The sequence below is a fragment of the Cupressus sempervirens genome, chromosome 3, assembly GCF_028749045.1.
Source record: "Cupressus sempervirens isolate cs-2001-9-10 chromosome 3, ASM2874904v1, whole genome shotgun sequence".
In the NCBI taxonomy this organism is placed as follows: Eukaryota; Viridiplantae; Streptophyta; class Pinopsida; order Cupressales; family Cupressaceae; genus Cupressus; species Cupressus sempervirens.
This window is the reverse complement of record NC_143120.1, coordinates 411550833-411574375: the sequence shown is the minus strand read 5'-3', so window position 1 is coordinate 411574375 and position 23543 is coordinate 411550833. Positions and strand designations below refer to the sequence as shown.

Below are 23543 nucleotides of genomic sequence, written 5' to 3'. Positions count from 1 at the left end.
TGTAGATTTTTCACACTATAGCCAGAGTCGTCTATTTTGAGACCTACTTCCAAGAAGTTGCAATATGGGATTGACCATAAAATGGCTCTCCTAAGTTGTGTGTGTCTATCAGTGTTGTATTGCATACTTGGAATATGGAACCCTTTATATTGGTGGGTAAGGGAAAGACCTAAAGATATTGGAGCTGAAGGAGAGTACATTTTTTAGGCCATAACTTGGGCGATCATTTCAGTCTATGCACATTATTCTCTTACCAAAGAAAGTAAAGATAAGTTCCCACTTCTACTTTGGATGTGGTGGACATTGTTTTTTATTGTTTATGCCTATTTTTTCCCTCAATATTCATGAGATAAGGGATCAAAATCATTTTACCCCCAGTATTGTGGTTGAAATTGTAGATTTCTTCCTTTCAACCTTCTTGTGTTATGCAAGTTTTTGTGGTAGAACTAGTAAGAGCTCCTTAACTCATAGCATTGAAGAACCTCTCTTGAATGATATTCCAAAGAATTATGAAAAACATAAGCCAAAAGTTAGTCCTTATGCAAAAACAAGCTTTCTCAATAGATTTCATTTTCTTGGATCAAACCTCTACTTGATCATATCCATAAGAAGGCCTTGGACATAGATGATGTACCCCAACTTGTAGATGCTCACAAGGTTGACCATGTTTATCATAAATTTAGAAATTATTTAGACACCAAATTTAGTGGATCATCATTAGCAAAAATGCTATTTCTCATTGTTATTAAGGATGCACTATTTATAGGATTGTTGGTGTCGATAAGTTCTTGTTCATCATATGGTTGTCCTTACTTTATAGATAACTTTGTTTAGTGTCTTTCTAAAATGGAACAATTTTCCAATAAAGTAATTATTCTAGCTTATATATTTCTTCTTGCAAACCTTGTGGAATCTTTGTTGCAATGCCATTTGACCTTTGAAACAATTCACATATGCATATATATTAGGGCAGCACTGGTAGCATCTTTATATAAGAAAGTCCTAATTCTTTCTAGTCTATCAAGACAAAGTTATATAGGTGGAGAGATAACCAATTACATGAGTGTGGATATTCAACATTTAGTTGGTATGTTCATGAAATTTAAGGTGTACCTTTGAAAACTCTTCTAGTAATGGTTATTCTATATCAAAACTTGGGATTGGCCTCTCTTGTAGGAGTGGCAGCCATGGTGTTAATCATGATGGAAAATCATCCACTAGTAAAAATGCAAGAAAAGTATACAAAACTATCATGGAAGAAAAAGACAATAGGATGAAGGCTAAATCAGAGACATCGAGAAATATGAAAATCTTAAAATTGCAAGCATGGGAGTCCAAATTTCTGATAAAACTTGAAACAATGCAGGGAGAAGAATGTAGTTGGCTGGAAAAAAAAGTTATTTTTTCCATTCTCTAGGAAAACATTTTTTTTTGGGTAGCACCTACCATTGTGTTTGTTGTTACTTTTGGTACATGTATAATAATAGGTATGCCTTTACCAATGGGCATAATTCTCTCTATACTTGAAACATTTAGAATTCTCAAGGAACCCATAAACAACCTTCTTGATTAAATATATGTGATCGCTTGGAGTAAAATTTTCCCTAGATCATGTAGCTAATTTTTTGAAACAAGAAGAGATGCAACAACATGTAGTAGACAAAGTCTCCAAATATTCAACTAACTTGGCAATTGAGATTGAACAAGGGGTATTTTCTTGGGATCTTTAAGAATCTACTCCAACTATAAGAGGTTTAGATGTCCATACAAAGAGAGACTTGAGGGTTGCACTATGTGGAAATGTTGGTTCAATAAAATCAAGCGTCATGTCTTGCATGCTAGGGGAAATACCGAAACTGTCAGATGTTGCAAAGATAAGTGTCACAAAATAATATGTTAGTCAAGCTTCATGGATACAAAGTGGAAAAATCAAAGAAAATAATCTCTTTGGGAAGGAATGGGAGAAAACCAGGTATGAGAGTGTACTATAGGCTTGTGCATTTAAAAAAAATCTTGAATTGTTCCCTGATGGGGACCAAATAGAAATTGGAGAAAGAGGAAAAAATATTAGTGAAGGGTAAAAAAAAAGAATAAAACTTGTACATGCTTTATATCAAGATGTCAACATTTATCTTTATGATGATCCTTTTAGTGTTGTTGATGCACATATTGGGATGCACATTTTTCAGGTGTGATATTCTTGAATTTGTTTGTTTAATCATTGATTTGAGTAGTAGGAAATAAAAATTTCTCTAAGTAAAAATAGTAGAGTTTGCATATGTCATTGTACAATTATTTTAGATATTATTATTTTAATTTCTATAATCCATTATATTATTAAATTTGTTAATTTAGTTAATAAATTGAACAACAAAAAAATAACATTCATAGAGAAAAAAATAGCAAAATAAAAAAAACATTTAGCAAAGCTAAAGAAAGAAGAGTATTTTGTTCCATAACCTATCCTAAATTAATATAATTAACATGTACCTTAGTGTTTCATATTCATAGTTCAAAAATGTTGGAGATTGTAGCTATGATAGAGATCTTTATTCCTAGAAATATGGGTGTTATTACCATACAATCATCTTCAACTAAAGATGACAATTTATGATAATAATTATAATAATATCATAAATTTTTGTCTTCAAACAAAGATGATTGTATGGTAATAACTTTCTCTTTAGCTATCTCAACAAATACTTTTCGAGTTGGTCCCTTTCCACTTCTAGTTCTTAGAATGATGCAAGTTGTTGGTATTCTAAATAGATGGAGAGGACTATCACTATTACCTATCATGGGTCATACAAAATCTTCTAACTCTTGTGATTTTTATGATTATTGATGCAACAATAGTCAAAAGAGATATGTTTATTTCTTGAGTTCTTTTCATTTTTTATAGTATCTTACTTGGCACTTGAAAATAAAGAAAGTTACATGGGCTGTTAATATGCATGCCATTTATTATTATTATATTTCTCTTGACAATTATTTTATATAGATGAGATCCTATTTTCCAAAGAAGATAATGACAAAAAAAGGGGTTTTTGAAGGATCTTCTCTAACTTTCTTGTTGCAGTTTAAATTTTCTATTCCTTGAAAAACTTAGTACTTGGGGTAGGAATTTCTTTTTTGAGTTGTTTGGAAGGTTTCTCATAACTAATTTCAATTATGAGTCTCATGAGTTTGAAAAAAAAGGTGACACTTGTTATGAAGTGTGATAGTTGTTTAGATGTTAGGATTACAATGTACTACTTTATTTTTTCAAGTAGGTAATGTTAGTGAATGGTCATGTTAGTTTTATTTCACTTTGCTATTATATTTGGTTAATTTAAAGCTTTGAATGGAAGTCATATCTTCATTTACTGAATATTTGAAATGTATTTTGAAATGTTAAATGTAGTTGTTAAAAAATAGAAGTGACAAAATTGGCTGCTAGTCAATCAACATCTATTGAAATATATGTTGTTAGTTTAAGATATAAAGCCCCAGTTAAGATTGATCCACACATTCTTGATGTTAAACATCTTTTCCAAAAAAATATTAAGCTACCAAAGATAAACTTATTTTCTCTTTGATGCATATTTATTAATTTTTAAATTCTCTCCTTTCTTCACAAGTGTTCTTTCTATACATGCCATTATCAGAATGACAATTAGAATTTTGTCACCTTGGTTTGAGGATATCCAATACTAATGTTGTTCCTTTTTCTAATAATATCATATAATAGTTTATTTATCTTGTTAGGTCATGTATTTTCTCAAGGAAACTAAACAAAAATAAAAGCATGAAGAGTAAATATTACATTTCTTCTGAGTTTGCACTATAAGTTTCTTGTGTTTGATAGGTAAAAATCTGATATACTAGATTTTATTTGTAGGACTTGATATTCTTTCTATATTATTGGATTTTTTATATTTTTTAGATATTTAGAATGAACCCAACCACTTACAATCCTATCATAATGTTTGAACAGTGGTGTCAAAGTTCACAATTTCTCACATTATTGTGGTTATCCATACCTTTGTTGTGATTGCAGATATTAAGGAATTTCATAAACACAAAAGACTTTCCTTGCTTCAATTTTTTTGTGGCTAGATAAACTTTTGGAAGTTCTTGTTTGGCTACTTCTATTTCATTTGAGGATCCAACATGCTCATCCATCAAGGAACATTTATTGACAACTGATGAGGTAGTTCATTTATTCAAACAAATCTATTTTGATTTCTTGCTTTGAATGTGAGGAAATTTGTTGCGTTCTTTGATTGACAGACATAAATATTGTGATGGATAATTTTCTTTTTCTTTTCTTAATTATTTTACAATTAAAAATATTATGTGACAATTTGTGAGCTCTAGGGAAACAAGACTACGCATATGCTGAAGTATGTTTTCTTTTGATGGCTCTTACTAAAATTTTAACCTCATATTTTATTTTTTAAGTGTACATTTCATAGATATTAATACATATATAATAGAAGTAAAGGTGAGTTTTTTATTTTAACTATACCATCAATTATGAATAACATTGTATAAAATTCTACAATTCAAAATTGAAGGAACATATGTAATATTGTGTGGATCATATAGACAAGATCAAGAAGCCTATGAAAGTGAAGGCCTAGGTTTCTAGAAGTGAAGGTTGTTATGATGGAAAATATTGAAAAGGTAAGCCTACTTGGCCAAATGAAATATGGTATAAATATGATTTTAAAGTCTAATTCTCAATATGCCATGAAATTATTGTCATTGTGAGTTGTGATATTTTCTTCTGTAGTTATGTGGTTTTGTTAATTTAATATTGATACAATATTTTCAAAGCATGCAAACTATGTGTTGGGAACAAAAATATTACAGAAGAATCATATCCAAAAGAATGCCATAGAAGTCACCACTAAAATAATAGAACTAATTACCAGTCTAGGCATGGGAATTTTGGTATGCTTTTAGGGTATTTTTATTTTTATTTTTTGGTGGGTGGGTGGGGTTGGGGGTGGGGGGGGGGGGGGGGGGGGGGGGGGGGGGGGAGGGTGGGGGGCACACATTTGGACACCAAATAGAGCATGTAAAGTCCAGTTATTAATTTTTTCTAATCTCCTTGCACTCTCTTTTATTTCGATGATGGATCACAAAGTGTTATTTGAAATGTTGATGCAAAAAAATTCACATAATGACATTTAGAACAAAAGCTAGATATTTCATGGATTGTGGATATTTGTTAGCATTAAGAGCACATAATTTTGAATAACTATGTGAGATAGATATAATATAAATCAATTCAAAAGCCATAAAAATATATTTTATGTAGAAAACGTAATCTTTAATATTCACCAATGGGCTAAGGAAAACCTTTGAATGCAAAATCTTGTATACAATTTAGTTTAAGATCAAGAGTTCTAGTTCTAACAAGGTCTATTTAGGAAGAAATATTCCAAAGACCTTAAAGGAAGTTAATGTAATTATAAAAGCAATTGATGACATAGTGTAAGATGGCTTAGAGGTGTAAGATAAAGAAATGTGATGTGATGTGTATGTGCCAGTTCTTATATTGTACCATTTGAATGTTTTCATCTATAGTATGTGATTGTAAATCTTGAATGTGATCAGAGAATGGGGTTTTTGAATTAAAAAAGCTTAATAAGTTTGTGTTAAAGGAATATGTAATTTCCAACAAGAGATGAAGTCATCATTGATAGGTCTAATTATGTCTAAAGGTTGAACTTTAGAGAGAAATGAGCAATGTTATAATCAAGTGTTGATTAAGACTAATTGTGAGTCATGATTATATATTTAAACAATTTTTGGCAATGGTGATGTTTAATTAATACAATGATTGATACCTCTAGCTGTATGATGTGGAACCAAGGAGAAATATACATCATGTAGATAAAGAAAATTTAGTTATTTCTATGTACAATAATCAATTATACTTCCATCTAAGAAAAATCAACATAAAGGTACACTAATTAAATATAGAAACTAGGTATAAATCACTAAAGAAATGATTGAGATTAACTCAAAAGATAATAACCAAGACAATGTAGAAAATTACACATTGTATGATCATTCTTTAAAGGGTGCTAGCTCAATAGAAGAGCACCTTCTTTACAAGCAGATGGATGTCAATTCAATTCCATCATACCCTATTATGAACAAATACATTATTAAATATGCTACTATGTATCTAATTAAATAAACTACTAGATATTCTACTAAATATACCACTAAACATGTAACTAAATATACTAAATATGTGTCTGAATATACAATTAAATATGCTACTAAATATGATACTAAATCAGCTATCAAATATACAACTAAATATGTGATTAAATATACTATAAATATGTGGCTAGCCACATGATTAATATACTACTAAATCGACTACTAAATCAATTACTAAATATACTACTAAATATCCCACTATATATACTACTAATTATACCAATGAATCAATGATCAAAATAATTGACAAAATAAGTTACTAAAATTGTGTAGTACTAAATTTAGTAGTATTATAAATGAGTGGATATTAACTAGTATTAGTCATGTGACTAAGTTTAGTCACATATATACAAATTTTAGTTTCTTAGTCACATATTATTATTTTTGTACTAGTGATCCTTGGTGTAGATCTTGCGGTATTGTGATTTAATTGAAAGAAATTAAACTGCAACAATAGATGTTTTTGCAAGCCAAAAGTGATGCATTCAATTAAAAAATAGAGTTTAGACAAGTATAATGGATCCCAAGGGTCACCACTATCCCTTGGAAATGAAAATAAAGAGTCACTTGGACTTTTTGATCCTAATGCTACTTGTAGCCACCTAGATGGGATTTGGCACACTTGGTCCAATTTCTGACTTGGGTCTAACAGAGTTTTCAAGAGATCTGATAGGGCTATGATTTATACATAGTCCTTTTATTCCTTTTCTCAAAAGCATTCCCTTCCTATCACTCCCTTGCCTAATGTGAGGTTGTTAGACTGCTCCCTCATTCTCTTTTCTATCACCTAGCAGACATCTCACCCTCACCCAAGTAAAACCTTGTTTTACCTCAACACTTCTTTGTTGTCCCATCTGCCAACCCTTGTTCATCCTACATTTTTGGAATCTTGAGCTTTGGCCCCATACTCATTTAAGCCTTTGAAGAAATTGGTAAATAACCAATGAAAATAGGAGAGTGCTTCCTTAATTCCACTAATGTAATTGCCGATGGGAATTTAGTAACTATAAGATGTTTCACTTTTCATCAAATCGCAAGGCCATAGAAAGTGCACTCATGCAAGATGAAAAGCTGTGTAGGAATAATATGATGATCTCTTCTCAAACTAGATACATCAAAAAAAATTGTAAAATAGTAGCAAACACTAGAATTAAAAGATCACACAACAGAAAATAACACAATAAACTTTTGGCTCAATCACATTCGATGAACATACATCCACAAAAAATACAACACACTTAGGTAAGAATCACTATACTCCAAATATGAGCACCAAAGGCATATATTATTGCAAAATAATGGAGACCTTGATTACATATTACAATCTTGTATTTATAAGAAATCAACTCCTTAATTTGTGTTGAGACTGAGAGATATCTTTATGCAATTATATGCTTCTAAATTAATAAAAAAAAACTAATTATGGACAAACTAACTCTCTAATTGGTGTTTAAAAGTACTTCATCCATTTTATATTATTAATTGGATGCATGAGCCTTTACATGTCTTAAAACAAAGAAATCATGTGAAAATAAGAAGAACAGAGCCTTCAATTGATGTAGGAGTGTCTGGAAGTGCCAAAAATAGGAGCTTCATCTTTACTAGGTGCCCATCAAAGTGAAACTACCACCAAAATGCATTTTGATGCATGAAAAGCTCTAATTTTGGAACTAACAGTTAACTATTGGTGCACCTCTAGAGAAGCATACCTCAAAAGAAGTGCACCTGGTATAGCAATGCACCTATGACTTCTTCAAAATCTTCCAAAACATTGTTGGAAAATTTGCACTAGCACACCTGGTGTAGCTATGGAATATTGCACCTCAGTGCACCTCAAAGACCAAAAAATGCAAAATTTTACTAAGTGTCAAAATTGAAATTTTGGTTTATAGGTTTTGTTTCCCTTTATACTAGAACTATGTCTAGGTATTTTTCGTTGAATTTCTCAATTATCTCAGTGACCTAAGCCACATCCGATAAATCTAAGGCATTACACTTGTCCTTTACTTTATGCTTGTAATTATCTACCTCTATACAGGTTTCTACAAAATCCTCAAGTTTTACATTAAGATCTAGTAAAGCTTCTTCTATTCTTAAAGGTATGAGGTACCCTTATCATTGGAAACTTCATCAAAAAAATTTCAAAATTTCTCCACTACTACTACTAGAACTAGCTTCTCCCATGCATCATCCTCAAAAATGTCTAGGCACGCATCATTGGAATGTTTCTCAGCTTCCAAAATTTGCTCTCGGGCTTGGTCCTTGAGCCTATGAATCTCCATATGTAATGACTCCATTACTTTATTACTATCTACTTTTTTCTCAATCCAATCATCTATCTTATCTAGCTCCTCAATTGTATATACATCCATTAGCATCTGATACCTTCGGCCTTTGATTGCCTGTAATGTCTATAAATCTTTTCCCTAGGTATGCACCTCATCCATAAGATCAAAATCTTGATTCAAATTTGCTACCAACTTGTCCACATTCTCCTGCATAACATGTAATAGCTTTAAATTCCATTGAATAATTAATACACCTTTCTCCTCAAAACTTTCTTGCCATTGCTAACAAGCATTCAAAAATGGGTCCAATTGTACCACTCCCCTGTCTCTTATTTCAACTATTTCTTTTAAAGTCTCCTCAGGGTTAGTGGGATCCAAGGAACCAACAATTTCACTCAAATATCCCTTTAGGATTTCATGCCAAAGTGTTATCAATTCCACTCCATCCTATTCTAGGCTCTTGAAAACTTTGCTCATCCCTATTGTTACCCTTAGCTTTGTAGTTTCAAAGGTTAGCTTCCCAAGCATGACCTCCTGGATCTGATAATCTCATGGAATTAGTTCTTCAACATTTCATTGCAGAGGAGGGAGAGCTAAATGAGAAAAAAGGTCTTGATTATGATCACTTGTAATGAAGGCTAATGATCATGCATCTTTAGGAGGTGAATCAAGTTTCCTTCGCACTTCTATCAATTCCATCCTATCCTCCTCCTTAGTAGTGAATTTTTGTTTCTTGTTTCTTATCACTTCTTTTCTAAACCACCTTGGAATATGTTGTACTAGGGATCTACCTTTAGAGGGTGAAGGAATTTTCTCAGCTATAATCTTCTACTTATTACTCCTTTTTGGAGTCTTCTCCCTTTGCAATAGATATATGCCAAAAGTCTATATGTATGGAACCCATAGTTCTCACCACTGTGTCTTGGAATTCTGCTGAGGTTATTCACTTATCTACCCCTCTTCTAACACTTCATCAGTGGATACTTGTTGTGGCTCTTCTTCAGGTACTACTTGGACATGTTCAATTTCTATACCTAGAGGAAGAAGGGTAGCCGATCCCTTGTCTACATCAAATGTAACTTGTAATTGTGACTTAGGAACTATCTTAGGTCCTTGTGATTTAGGGGTCATCTGAGTCCAATCCTCTTATTGAGGTTGATTGGTTGGTGTGTCCCTAATTTTTTCCCTAACAAACTTGGTACTCTTCAGCATAAAGTCAAAACCTAACATCTTAAAGACATTAGTGCCCTCTACACATTATTCATCTATCCATTGCTACATCTCATCCTTTGATGTAGTGGTCTACATGGGTTCATCTAGGATAGATGATGGTGTAACTGTAGAGATTCTCCTTCATTCATGTTTTGTGGCTCTAGCTAGCCAAGTCCTCTGGCTCAAGGGTATATCATCCTCTTCATCCTCATCACCCTCTTCTTCTTCCTCTTTTGGTATGGGTTTGGGGATTTATGGAAAAGGAATCACTTTCTTGATCACCTTTTGTCTTCTCTTCACCACAGTCTTAATTTTCCTTCTTTTAGGTGATGAGGGGGAGGCTTTCTCTACCTATCAAGTTGGGGAGACCTCTTGTACATCTATTTTTGTTTATCCTTGTGCAACTAGTGACACTTGAGGATTAGTTTGAGTTGGTACAACTTCCACATTCTTTGACCCTTATATGTTTTCCTCTCCTACCTCTGGAGGTGTTAGAATCTCTTCCTCTTTAGGTTTGGCTCATTAAGGATAATTCCTCTTCCTCTTGCCATTGCCTTTACCCTTTTGAGCTCTATAATAACCAACTAGCCTATTGAGTCAGTGTTCTATTTTTGGCCTTACTGGTGACTAAGCTATAAATGTAGGGATGGTGACCTTTTTCCCTCTACCTTTGGCTAGATGAGTTTGTGCATGAAAGATCACTATCTTTGAAATTGGTTCAAGTTTAAAGGGTTTCTTGATCTAATCCTGCATCAATTTGATGACATGCCTTTCTCTATGGTTGATGTCTAAGTTCTCTTCTTTGTCAACCTAAACACTCATAATAGGTCGTACACCAATTTTATCCCTTTTGAAAAAAGGATCAATCAACTCCTCTGTGTCTTGTTGCACTATCTTCAATAGAATCTTTATCTTCTAGGCCTTCTTTGCCAAAAAAAAAGTCATCCTACAATAATCCCTAATATGGACATCATAGTCATTTGTCGCATTCATCCAATGATCTTCAATGGCTTCTTCATGGTGAAATGTTTTTCTTGCTAGAGTTTGCACTCTCTCAATATTATCAAAATATGGCAAAGGAGAATCATACTCTTCCAAGAGATATTGATCCCATTTACATTCAAAAGAAGAGATATCTTGATATTGATCCACATGAAAAGGTCCTATAGTCATAGGATACTTCCAACATATTTTTTGCTTCTTTCTAACTCTATCATATGAAGAAAAGAGTTGTTGGGAGAACTCTAGGAGAATAAGCCTACCACTGGGATACCTAGGGAGCTTCTTAGGGTTAAGAGTTGTACCTACTAACCTTAAATATGTAAACATTTGAAATTGGATATAATAAGCTCTGACTAGTAATATCTGTGCAACTACATCATTTGATATTCTCTCTTCACATAATATCCTTCTATGAATCTAATTATGGTGAATATGAAGGAATAATTTACAATTCTATAATCATTTCTTTTCTCTAAAAGCCTTTTCTTCACCAGATAAGGGTATACAATGTATGGCCATGTGTTAGCTTCTTGCATGCTACCCCTCTTGTAGAGCCCCAAATAATCTATCATCCTTGTAGCTAACAAGTACACCAAGAATGATGTCATGCAGAATTTCCTTTTGTTCTTTGTTTCCACCAACTACTGACATAAATTCTCTAAGAGTAGAATCCCAATCTAGTGGCATCTTTGCTTTCTTTATTTTCTCAATAAAGTGCACCATGAAAATGTTCAAGTGTCCAGTTGTCAGTAAACCCATAAGTCTACTCAAGAGTATGATTGAGTATCCAATGTCTTCTTTCATGTATACTCTTGTCATGTGTCAACTTTACCAATTTTCTTTTCCAGAGGAGTCTTCTCTATAAGGTAAGAAGATTGGATGATCTCAAAAGCCTCTTCAACATGTTCTCAATACCATCTCTCTACTTTCTCATAAGTTAGCCTAATGAATTGTTCTGCCCATGGGAGACAAAACACCTTTTTGTTGTTCTTGGGTTAGAGATATAGAACAATCTCTCTCATTATGCTCTTGACAACCCTTTCTTCAGGAAAAATAGGTTCTATGAGTGTAATGATCAACTCTAAAGGCTACACTAACACTGATTGTGATGTTGCATTGAGGCGCCCTATTCGAATTAGTGTGGAGATCATCTGGGACCTCTCAATCAGTTTGTTGCATATCTGAAAGAATTCTCCTAAATTTGTGTGACCCAGATCTATATCTTGGATCTCTAAGTTATCATCCTAAAACCATGACTTTATTGGAACACCATGGAACTTGAATACTACTAGTTTTGGTGCCATTTTCTTGCCAAGGGAGGATGAAGAATGCACAATTGTATCTAAAAAAAAGGACATCCATTAGTTTCGAATTTAGGAAACATGATTAATTCAAATCTTGAAACTGAGCCAAATGAGAAAAACTAAAAGTCCAATTTCTAGGAAACCCAAAAAAGACTATTTAAAATCCTAAAAATATAGAATTGGCACACCAGGTGCACCTAATAGGTGCACTTGATGTGTATTTCAATCTATATTAGATTCTTTGTAGTTGTGTTTTTTAGGTGCATAGTAGGGCACCTCATGAGGTGTGCTACTAGGCACATAAAAAGGTTTTTTACTGAGTTTTTAAAGTTTTTCTTTTTTCTTTTTGAAGGGAAATTGGATGCACATCAGTGCAACCCGGCAGGTGTGCTGATGCGCACCCAATTTTGGGTGTATTTCTTTTAAGTTTTTATTTGTTTTGAAGTTTTTCAAAGGAATTTGGGTGCACATTAGCACACCCAGGCAAGTGTGCTAATGAGCACCCAATCTTAGGATTTTTAAAAAAAAATTTAAAAGTTATTTAAATTTTTTAAAACAAAAATGGTGTGAATCAACAAACCCAAGGAGGTGCACTAATGCACACCACTTTTATGTCTTAACTTGGTGTCTTTGCCTAGGGTTTGGAAAAATAAAAGGTATGGGAGGTTCACCTCAACTGGTGCAGAGCTACGGTCTAGGAGCATGAAGGAAGAAAAATAAAGTTTAAGTGGGAAGAAAGAGAACCCCCCTCCCCTCTTATATAGCCCCCTGGGTGTCCTCGATGTTACGGAGCTATGCAACTATGCAAGTGAACATCATTGATGCACAGTTACCAAATTTTTAGGTTTTGGCACACTAGCACACCTAGGGAGGTGTGTTGGTGTGCTTTCTAATTTTACAAGATGTCTCATTCCTTGTCAAAATTTTGATTTTATCGTCACTTGGGCTTCTCAATTAGGATTTGGACATAAACTAGGATACTAGATAAGACCTCAAAAGGACTTGGATCCTAGACTAGGGATCTAAAAAGCCAAAAAATAAAGTAGGAGGTCTCCATTTTTGATCAAAATGGGGCATGCATCATGGAACCACAACACTGACAATCTTTTTTACTAGGCCTTCACTAGTTGTAGAAGTATGGGTGGAAATGGGTCCAACATGGTGAAATTTTTAAATTTTTGGACATTCCCTTTTCTTTTCAAGCATCTCCTATGGAGTTGTGGAATGTTTTTCTTGCTTGAATTGGGAATAAACTAGAATATTGGATCACTAAGCCCCTTTCACTTACAGGAAAGCTTTAAATATGCTCTAAAGTGCTTGTTGCTACTCATGTGTACTATTCTTCTTGTTGGGATCCCTCTAAAGCCTCTTGCCTTAAGCTTGAACATCTTTTTAGGGACTTTCTCTGGGCCTTTGATGTTGTGCATCATGGATTTCATAGAGTTTCTTGGGATCTATTATTTACCCAAGGATTTTGGTGATCTAGAATTGTTTTCCACCCACAAGCAGGGGATAGCCCTCTATGCCATGTGGGTCATATGGGCTCTCATTGGAGATGAGGCCTGGAAAATTTTGTTACAACACTGCATTCCTTTAGTCTTTCTGGTTAACCAACTTTCCTAGAAGGGATTGGTTTTCAAAACCTTCTTGTGACTTCTGAACTTGTTCAAATTAATGGTACTTTTGTTGCTAAGAGCATTTGGAAATCTTTGGAAGCCATCAATCCCTAGGTTCACTAGGCTAGTAATGGATTGAGAGATGGGCTCTCAATGAACCAACAAAAACTTTGATGGTCACCCTTGTTTTCCACTCAAGACGTGCCTTTAGCCAAGATTCAAGGAGCCTGTACTTTGTATTTATTTCATAGGGCTATTAAAACACACAAAGATTTTTTCTCCAAGGTTACTATGAGCCTTTTATCATCGAAGGATCTGCAGGTGCAATTTAGGCTTATCCATCTAGACTGACAAATAATTTCTCTTCTAGTTTTTGTGGTTCCTCCCAATATTTTACACAAGCTTGGAATTGACTCATCCCACCCTTGGTGGAAAGATTGGAAGTGGTACCCTACCACTCCAATGACCAATTACAAGCCTAGGCTAGGGTATAGGTGACTGGTGCTCCATCTTCTGATGGTTGGTGTTCTCAACTAGCATTGCATTTGCATTCTTCACATAAAACCTAGAGTCTTAGATTTTCCACTATGTGGCATGCCATTATAGAGCTAAAGATTTCTCACTTCACCTAGTTTCTCCTTTTCTAGGGATTTCCTTTGGGTTGTTTTCTCTAACATCTAGGAGTTCATGATCGTATATGTCATTTTTATGGTCAGTCTAAAAGCTTTTTGCATACTTTTTTGTTTTGCAGAAGATTTTAGAATTATTGGATCTAGATTTATAATGTTTTTAGGCCTTTTCATCTAGAGGCCTTCATTGGGCATATGGTGGTTTTGGGTGATGCTCCTAGAATTCCTTTTAGATATGCCTAGATTTGGAATGCTTTTAGAATGGAGATATTATTTACAATCTCAAAAGATCACAATGTTGTTTTATTCTCTCATAGCTATTTTGATATTCATGTTTCTATGTACTCTAAAGAACATATATGTAATAATTTCAAGATGCAGATTCAAGTTCAAACTGAGAAAGTCATGCTGGAAGTGGCTCGCTTGTAGGAGCTATTTGCACGTTAGGGAAATTCCCCTTATACAGTTACTTGAGTGCCTCTAGATGCTTTATCTAATGACCATACTCCTCTTTGTTATCATCGGTGAGGCTTTAGTAGTTTTACTCACCGCTCATAGACCCCCAGGATAACCTCATCACCACTCTCCTAGTGGTGACTTTTGTGGTTGTCGCCAATTGGTGTCACCTCCTCAAAGGCTGGGCTTGGGTTGGTCCCTGGTGGCTCCCCTTGCTACCACTAATGTGGGTTGGCCATTTGCTTACCATAACCCTGGGTGGGCTTTCCCTTGTCTAGATCTAGTTATTTATCTTGCCTAGGCTAAGGAAGATAAAGACAATGACGTTGATAAAGATGTTGCTTCTTCTAATGGTTGGGCTCCATCTAAGCTAACCAATAAGCCCAAGGATTTTTGGGGTTCTGATGACAAAGACCCTCCTTCAGCTGGCTCTACTCTTGCAGCCTAAAGTTTTATGTTTTTTCTTATATATATTTTTTAATGAGTAGTTGATCTCTAGCCTTGGGCCATTTGAACTTGTGGGGTGATCTTGTATCCCCTAGCCCCTTTTTGTGAATATGTATCTTTAAATTTTAATTTATTGAAAATCTCTATTCATCAAAAAATAAAAAGTCCACAAGATAATTAATTACAAAATAAACTATTAACTATTAAAAAACTACAAAAAATAATATTCTACTTGTAGCTTGAAATCATGAACTGTCAAAATTTATAGAAATTTATTCTAAAGTTATAAAATCTTCAAGTAAATATTTGAGCATAGCTAAACCTTTTTTATACTACCGAAGGCCACAAATGTTTCAGAGGCCTCCAAAAATGCACAATACTAGAACATATAAAATAAAATAAAAATACCTGTTCCAACATCCTCTGCATCTTCTTGGACTATTTTGTGATAATTCCTTCCACCTTGAGATGAAATAGGCCCAATTTCATTCTCACTTTGCAATAGATGTGGAAAATGAAGCTGGATTTGTTCACCTGTAAGCCACTTTCCCTATTGAACAAATTGTCATGTTTTTACCACACGGTACAAATAGATTGTTTGGTTCCTCAAATTCTTCATGATGACCTCCACAATTTAATAACTTTGGAGTGGATTAAAAACTTCTAGATTCAACTATGTATGATTGACTACTTTAGCAATATCTACAATTTCTAGTAAATGAGGGAAATACGGCTTCAACAATTCTACCTTGAAGACTAGGTGAACACCCAAAAATAGAGGCATGTTGAGTTCAAATGTATTTTCACCAACTTCCTTGATGATCTTATAGGTACTATAGTGAAGATGATGAAGCTTCCTATGAGGGCCTTGTAAACATTCCTTTTGGAAATACAACCATACCTTATTCCCTACCTAGAATTACGAGGATTTTGATGCTTATCATGCCTCTATTTATACTTCTTAGTGGTCTACTCCAAAATTTTATGAAATTTCTACTACAAATGATGAAATTTATCTCTGAACTTCATTTTTTTCCTTCTCCTTATCCAAGCATGGTACCAAGTTAGGTTGCATAACTAGGATAGAAATATTTATTGGTGCTAAGGGTTGATATCCAAGACAAAATTCAAATAGGTTATTGCTAGTTGACCTATGAATTTCCCTATTGTAGCTAAGTTGTACATACAGAAGGATCTCATCCCATGGACAAGGATGTTTGAAGTGATACATCTATAAGATTTTAATAATTATTCGATTAACAACCTTTGTTTGACTATCTGTTTGTGGATGGAATCTAGTAGAATTTGTTAGTTTTCACTAGTAGAATTTTGACAATTAAGTGACCACGCGACTAAAAAATTTAGTCACATGACTAAATGTGATTAAATTTTAGTAATACTTTGAAATTTATAACCATAAGTGATTAAATCAATGACTAATTTGGTCATAAAAAAATACAAGGTTAGACAAAGATAAGTGACTAAATAAATGACTAATAATGGTCACTCAAATAAAAGACTAAATGAATGATCAATGATTATTTTTTATCATATAAATACATTCTTTACCCTTTTTTTATAACTTTTACTACTCACCTATGTATTTTATGTCCTATCAATACATCATCATCAATTAACTTTCTCAAATGTCCTTCCAACTAATATTGAACTAGAAACAAGCTCAAAATTACTCTAATCTACACTCAACTCCTCAAAATCTATCTATGAACTCCTAAAGAAAAAAAAAAACCTTCTATGCACTCAAAAGAAAACTCCAAGTCTATATCTGAATATTTATGATTTAAATTATATTTATTAATAAAATAAGAATAAAAATTAATTAAAAAAACTTAAATACAAATAATGTTCATTACACATATGGCCTATGGAGGTTCATTTGAAAAATAAAGAAAAATGTTTATTTGAAATAACAATATTTTTACTTTGATTAGTTTTACAAACGTAGATGTCTTTTAATAATTATAAAGGATAATAATTATATTGTAGAAATACTTATTTGAAAATTTGATCAATAAAATATTTTTAAGCCCTTTTTTAATTTAGACAATGAAAATTTTAAAAAATAAATTATTATATTACAATTATTTTTTTCATCAAAGATATTTGCATAAACAAATTTCACTAAATTCTATTTTTTAGGTTGCACTTTAATTTCTTTTTAGGTAATATAGTCCAGGAAATATATAGATAATCTATTTATATAAGAAATAAATTGATATATTAATTTAGATAAATAGGCCATGAGTATGAATATTATGTAATTTAAATGTTAAATGTTAATTGTGGAAATCAAATGCAAAACAAAAATGTGCATACCTTGATGATTAATTATGAGAAACATTTATGAATATTTAGTTCTCTTTACTCTTTGAATGTCATTGATCTTATGTGTTTGTTGCTCTAGAATTTGTTACAAGACCTTTTCCTTTATCCACTCAAGCTTTTGCCTTTAGATCACTTCCACATATGTATATAATCCAATTAATTTTAACCTCTTATTTTTCTAATATGTTGAATCTACACCATTTTTTTACTCCAAAGGATAATGATACATATAAACACCTTTAAAAGATTGACACATATCTAAGGGAAAAGTTCACTTAGATCAAGCTTTTGAAAAATGATTAGTTTTTAAGTCTTATCAAATATTCAATTTAAAGAAGAATTCACTATATGAATGGTTAAGTATGAATACACAAGTTGAAATTGATTTTAGCATTCTATTATCTAATAATTTTCTATTATTATATGATACCCTTAAATTGGCCTCCTAAATCAATTTGCTCCTAATCTCAAATATCAATCGAGCTTCATTAAAAGTCTTAACTCATTAGGCATTTCTAGTCCTATTTCTCTACTCAATCTTAGTGTCAATCACGTAAAATCATTAGTTTGCAATAACCAATAAACCTTATTTAATTCCTAAATATCAAATTAGCATCTAAACTCTTTTAAATAATTAATTTAATTTAAAATCCTACAGCTTTAGATAAATTAATTCCCCTTTTACCAAACACACATGAAAATAAATTAAAATTAAAATAATTGGATATAATCTCTCAAAATTTTAATTGTTTGAATATAAATATTCATTAATTGAGAAAAATAATTAAAACTAGATTTTATATTAAATCATTCTTCTAAATTTGAAAAAATCATCTCTTGAGTTAAAAGGGGAAACAATGTTGTTAACTTAATCTTATCTCAATATTTATCTCCTCAAAAGTCTCAAAAGTAGTTATTTAAACAAAAATTGCCTTTTTTGAACTCAACTTCAAATCAATTTTGATAGTCCATCCAAATCAATCTCAACCATTGGTCTATCTAGGATTTCTATAAAAGGATGTCTCTTGCCTCCCATTTGAGATGTGTAAATTTGAGTATTGAAACTTTGCAAAGTTTGTGCTACAACTATTTATATCTTTTCTTATTAATTTTCATTCATTATTAGCTTTTACATATCATTTAGTTAATTTGCATTGATTTTAGTTGATAGAATGTATTTCTTTATCTAGGTTAATGCATATTACTTGCATTGAAAAACTTATCAAAAAAACATAGTCTATCATGCATGGATTCTTAAAGTCATTGAAAGCTCCTAGTTCTCAGAGCAATAAATTTGTCATTGTATATGAAAAAGTTAGTTTTCTTACATTCTTCACAATGGATTCTTCCATATTCATTTGTGATTAATTCTACATTTAAGGACTTATTGAAGTGTGTTGTTAATTTCTTTTGACTACATTTAGCACATCCAATTACTTAATTCTAATTGTATAGAATTTTAAAATTTCATTCACAAAGATAAATTTAAAATACATATTAATGGGTATTCTTGCATTATCTTGTTTCTGAATTTCAAATTCAAAAATTGATATATCAACATCTATAATATTATGTTTACAATACTTTTTTAAATTTTTCTAAATAAAATTTGGAGCTATTTATTCTTTTTTATTTTAAACTTAAATAAATGTGACCTTGACTATCTACATTATCATGTCTCTTGTATTCAATAATATACCTTTAAAAGATAATCAATATAAGTGATATCACTTTGATATGTTATCCAATTATAATTAAATAATATTGTTTTAAATAATATTTTTTTAAATTAATTGTTTTTCAAGAAACATAAATAGATATATTATAACAATAATAAAAATAATTTTAATTTGAATTAAAATAATTTTAATTTGAATTAAAATAAACTTTTAAAGTCAAGCATTAAGACAAAAAAAAAAAAAATTATTCAATACTTTTCTTACTAACTAAATTACTTTAAATTTGATTTTCAAATTTAAGTTAATTTATTATTGTATAAAAAGATTATTTTGCACTTAAAATGTATCATCAAACTAAAACAAAAATAAATGTAAATACATATTACAACTATTAATAATACCTTTAATAGTAGTAATAATCATAATCTAAAATATATAAAATTAGAAATACTCTACTAATAGCAATTTTAAATATCATATCTAATTATATTTAAATATCTCAATAAACTTAATTAAAAAAAAGGCAATAATAAAAACATATGAAAATATCTGACCTTCATCATTGCATAGATCTTATCTTTTGATATTCCTTCAATCCACCTCTTTGTGGACATCTTAATGGTTCCGTCGTCAGAAGAAAAGAGAGAATAGAATACCAGAGGAGATGAATGTTTCTGACGACAAGCATACTTCTAATGGTTCTGTTCTGAAATGAGATTTTTCCATCATTTCAAAAGAGACTTAAAAGATGAGTGACAAAGATTGTCATCATGGTCATCCATTTCTAATTGAACTATTTCAACCATTGATTATATAAGATAGGTTGGAGCTTTTCAAATGGAAAACACAGTTACGGCATAATTAGGGGAAAATGCTCTGCACATTTTAGATACGCGTGGTATTGAACCGTTGCATCCTTTCCTTCAGCTCACCATACCAGGTATTTGCGACAAGTGATGAAACCCTAAACCCTAATGGTATTTGACACTTCTATTGACCATTTTTGTATCTTCATCAATATTTGAAAACTACCTCTCAAAGAGGTAGATGGATCAATGCATTAGATTATTAGTTTTAGTGTGATTCATTTTTGTGATCTCTATTTATAATACTAGTTAGAGTTGCAGTTTATACTTTCCAGTATACAAAATGATAGGTGAAGCACAATTCACTTATTTAAAAAAGGACTTGGGACAATTCGAGTTAACATGAACACCAGCCACATCAATATATAGCATTAACATTTTTGATCTAATAGAATTTTATAGTTTGAAATGCTTAGGTGGATGGTGGTATATGTATTTTGAAGACCCCAAATATAATTTAGAGCACTGGTTTTATTTTCTACTAGTCAAAAATCAATGTCAAGCTGACTAGGAAATCGAGATTGTGAAATCAGACAAAATGCAACTACATCCTCAATAATAGTAGTGGATAGTGTAATAAAAACATCTTTGTACACATTTGGGAGCATTTTCAAAAACGTTCATAGGCATCCTGTACTTTGATACCCATTGTCATTATTTCTCTATACATACATTAGCAATCCTCTGTTCTGCAATGGAGAGATGGTTTGTAAAGAATTTCTTGCCAATATTTTATAGAGACCTATATCTTACACTTTATGTTCTACCATTTTAGCAAATAGATCGTATGTATTGTTTGAACCTCCACATTCCATGTGCATGCATGCATTTCTGATTATTGCAAGTCATTAATATCTTCATTGTGGTTTTCATTGGTTCAACAGTTCTCAGAGGCTTCTTTCTCAATCAATATTGGCACATATTGGACACATTTTATTGCATTTTTGTGACATGATATCTCCTTTGGTATTCTATCAAACATTGTACATTCTTTTTCGATGATTCCACAATCATTATCGTTACTAAGATTTCAATGAGGTATTCTTTCAAACAACTCACCATCTATCAAATATTATATTCTTTGGAGATCTTTATACTAGAGAGCCTCCCCTGCTATAGGGTTACTTCTAGGCAAGAACTTACTTAGGACAGAGCTTGATCTTTATCCCTTCCTTTTAACAGGTACCCAAACCAATTTGATAGAACTTCATGTACCAAGAACATTCTTTCTTATGAGAAAAGAACTAAGAAAATGTTAAAAAAGAACCAAGAATCATATATGCATCACTCAAGTTTCTATAATTTTGATCAAATGATCTATAGCATATCAAAAGCAGCATATTCTTGTGCATTATATATATATATATATATTCTTTAATCAATTTATGTTGAAAAAATGCTACTTTTTTTTTTTCTTCTCCTTGTACAATCTAATAGTGAGCACAAAACTATAGATCATTGCCATCTATAACATCATCAAACAGGATAAAAAAATGATATGGAAAACCAAATTTTAGAATTGAATGAAAATCCTCTACTGACATCTTTTAAAAAAAATTGTTTGATGAATATGATCAATAATTTGCCATATTACTAGTTACTATAATTCGGATAAAAGCTTCAATTGAAAGATAAAGATGAAGCTTCTATATAAATTATTATTAGTTTCTTGCATGAACAAGTCTCAAATATCCTCTTCAAGTATGCTTAATCGGGTGTATCTTCAAAGTGCAATGAATGACAGTAATGAAAAAATATGCAAATTCTAGAGGATATGAACAAAACAAAACCTCAATGGAAGTTTTTTTCTTTTTATTCCCTACTCCTAACCCTTGTCAATGACGTCTTGCTCTTAAAAAGTACATAATCATCTAGCCAAAATATTCAAGATCATCTCTCCTACTTTTGTCTACTCCAATATGTGTATTTATATTAGCATATCAAGTAGTCCCCATAAGATATTTTTTTAATATGCCTGTGGGAAGTTGGCTCTCAATATTGATTTGTGCAAGTGTCGTCTTGGTAAGTTCCAAGTCCAAAATTCTCTATTTTCAGCATTAATAGATCAACTGTTGTAGGGACATTAAATTTTTTTTTTAGAAAATAATATTAATTAAATGTATCATTCCCTTGACAACCTTGATCTTTGGACCCCCAATCAACACTGACTTAATTGTTGTATTTAGTAAATCTATAGTTGTTTCCACAGTTGCTTCCAATCTACTTGGGTTGCTTTGCCTATAATTTATATGAGCAACAAACACTATCAAGGCTTGATCTACTTTGAGCAAAAATTGCAATTCTCTAAATAGATATCATTATAGCTAAAGAAGAATCCTGGACCCTATTGTGGTCCTTTGACTAATGGAAGATGTTTGTCACAAGTCTCCATGATGGAGAAGCATGTTGATGGCAAGAGCAGAAACTTAATTTGTTCCATATGCCATCATTGACATATGGGAGAAGAAAGTAAGGATCAAGATTGTCACAAAGCGCTTTAGGAACCAACCTTAGAGAATAAAGTTGATTTATAATTACCCGTTCTTCTACAGCATTGAGTAAAATGCATTGGTTAGATAGGAAGTGAGTGCTCTATCAAAATACATATAGTGCTTAATAGGCAATTGTAGTTTTTATATCATATAGTTTGAGATAGGAAGAATGCAGTTGAAATGGCTTAAGGCAGCTATTCCTATCAGTTAAGAAATTGCTAATTCAGCCTTTAGAAAGTGGTTGACTCCTTAAGTCTGTTTAGTTAACAATCTTTAGTTTTGGCGAGTTAACTACCTACTACTAAGTGAGAAAATTGTTTAGTTACCCCCTGCTATTGAGGGATAGATGGGTAGGTTGTTAGTGTTTAAGGGATAACAACCCATGGTTGTGGATTGCAGGAAATAGGGACAATAAGAAAGTGGTGAGGGGTAAATAGAGTGACAATGTTTTTGAGAATTAATAGAAAAATATCACTTTTATGGAGGCACTACTACTACAATAGCTTTAGCATTTAGGACAAAAATTTCAAGTGTATCATCTTGTTCTTTTGGAGATGAAAACCCTCAAAAAATAGCGAATAGTCCAAGGTGATAGAAGAGTTGTGTAAATTGTTTTGAATCCATAGGCTTCAGTTTAGCATGTTACAGGGGCTCTAGGATCATCAAGGGAGTCAGTCATGCTAGAAGTCTAGTGAGTTGTAATAGGCTAGTGATTTCTATTTCAAATGGTCTATTTTCATAAAGATGATAAAAAGGAAAATTATATGATGGTGGAGTTTTTCTAGGTTCAATTTCTGTATGCATTTAGTTTAGAACTTTATAGCTAGGAAATGGAGAAATGTAAAAGTCTTGAAGAAAAGTTGAGTTTCAAATTGCTTTCAAATGCAAATATAAATCTGGTGCAAAATTAAGTAGAAATTTTTGAATACCAAATCCCTGGGATAATACAAACTTCTAGTGTCTGAATACTAATCTAACTCA

General features: G+C 32.0%; 1 pseudogene; it reads left to right on the top strand.

The window, feature by feature from the left end:
* LOC149566756 (ABC transporter C family member 3-like) overlaps window positions 1-2195 on the top strand; it is a 30929-nt pseudogene extending 28734 nt beyond the window's left edge.
* Window positions 2196-23543: the final 21348 nt, after the last annotated feature.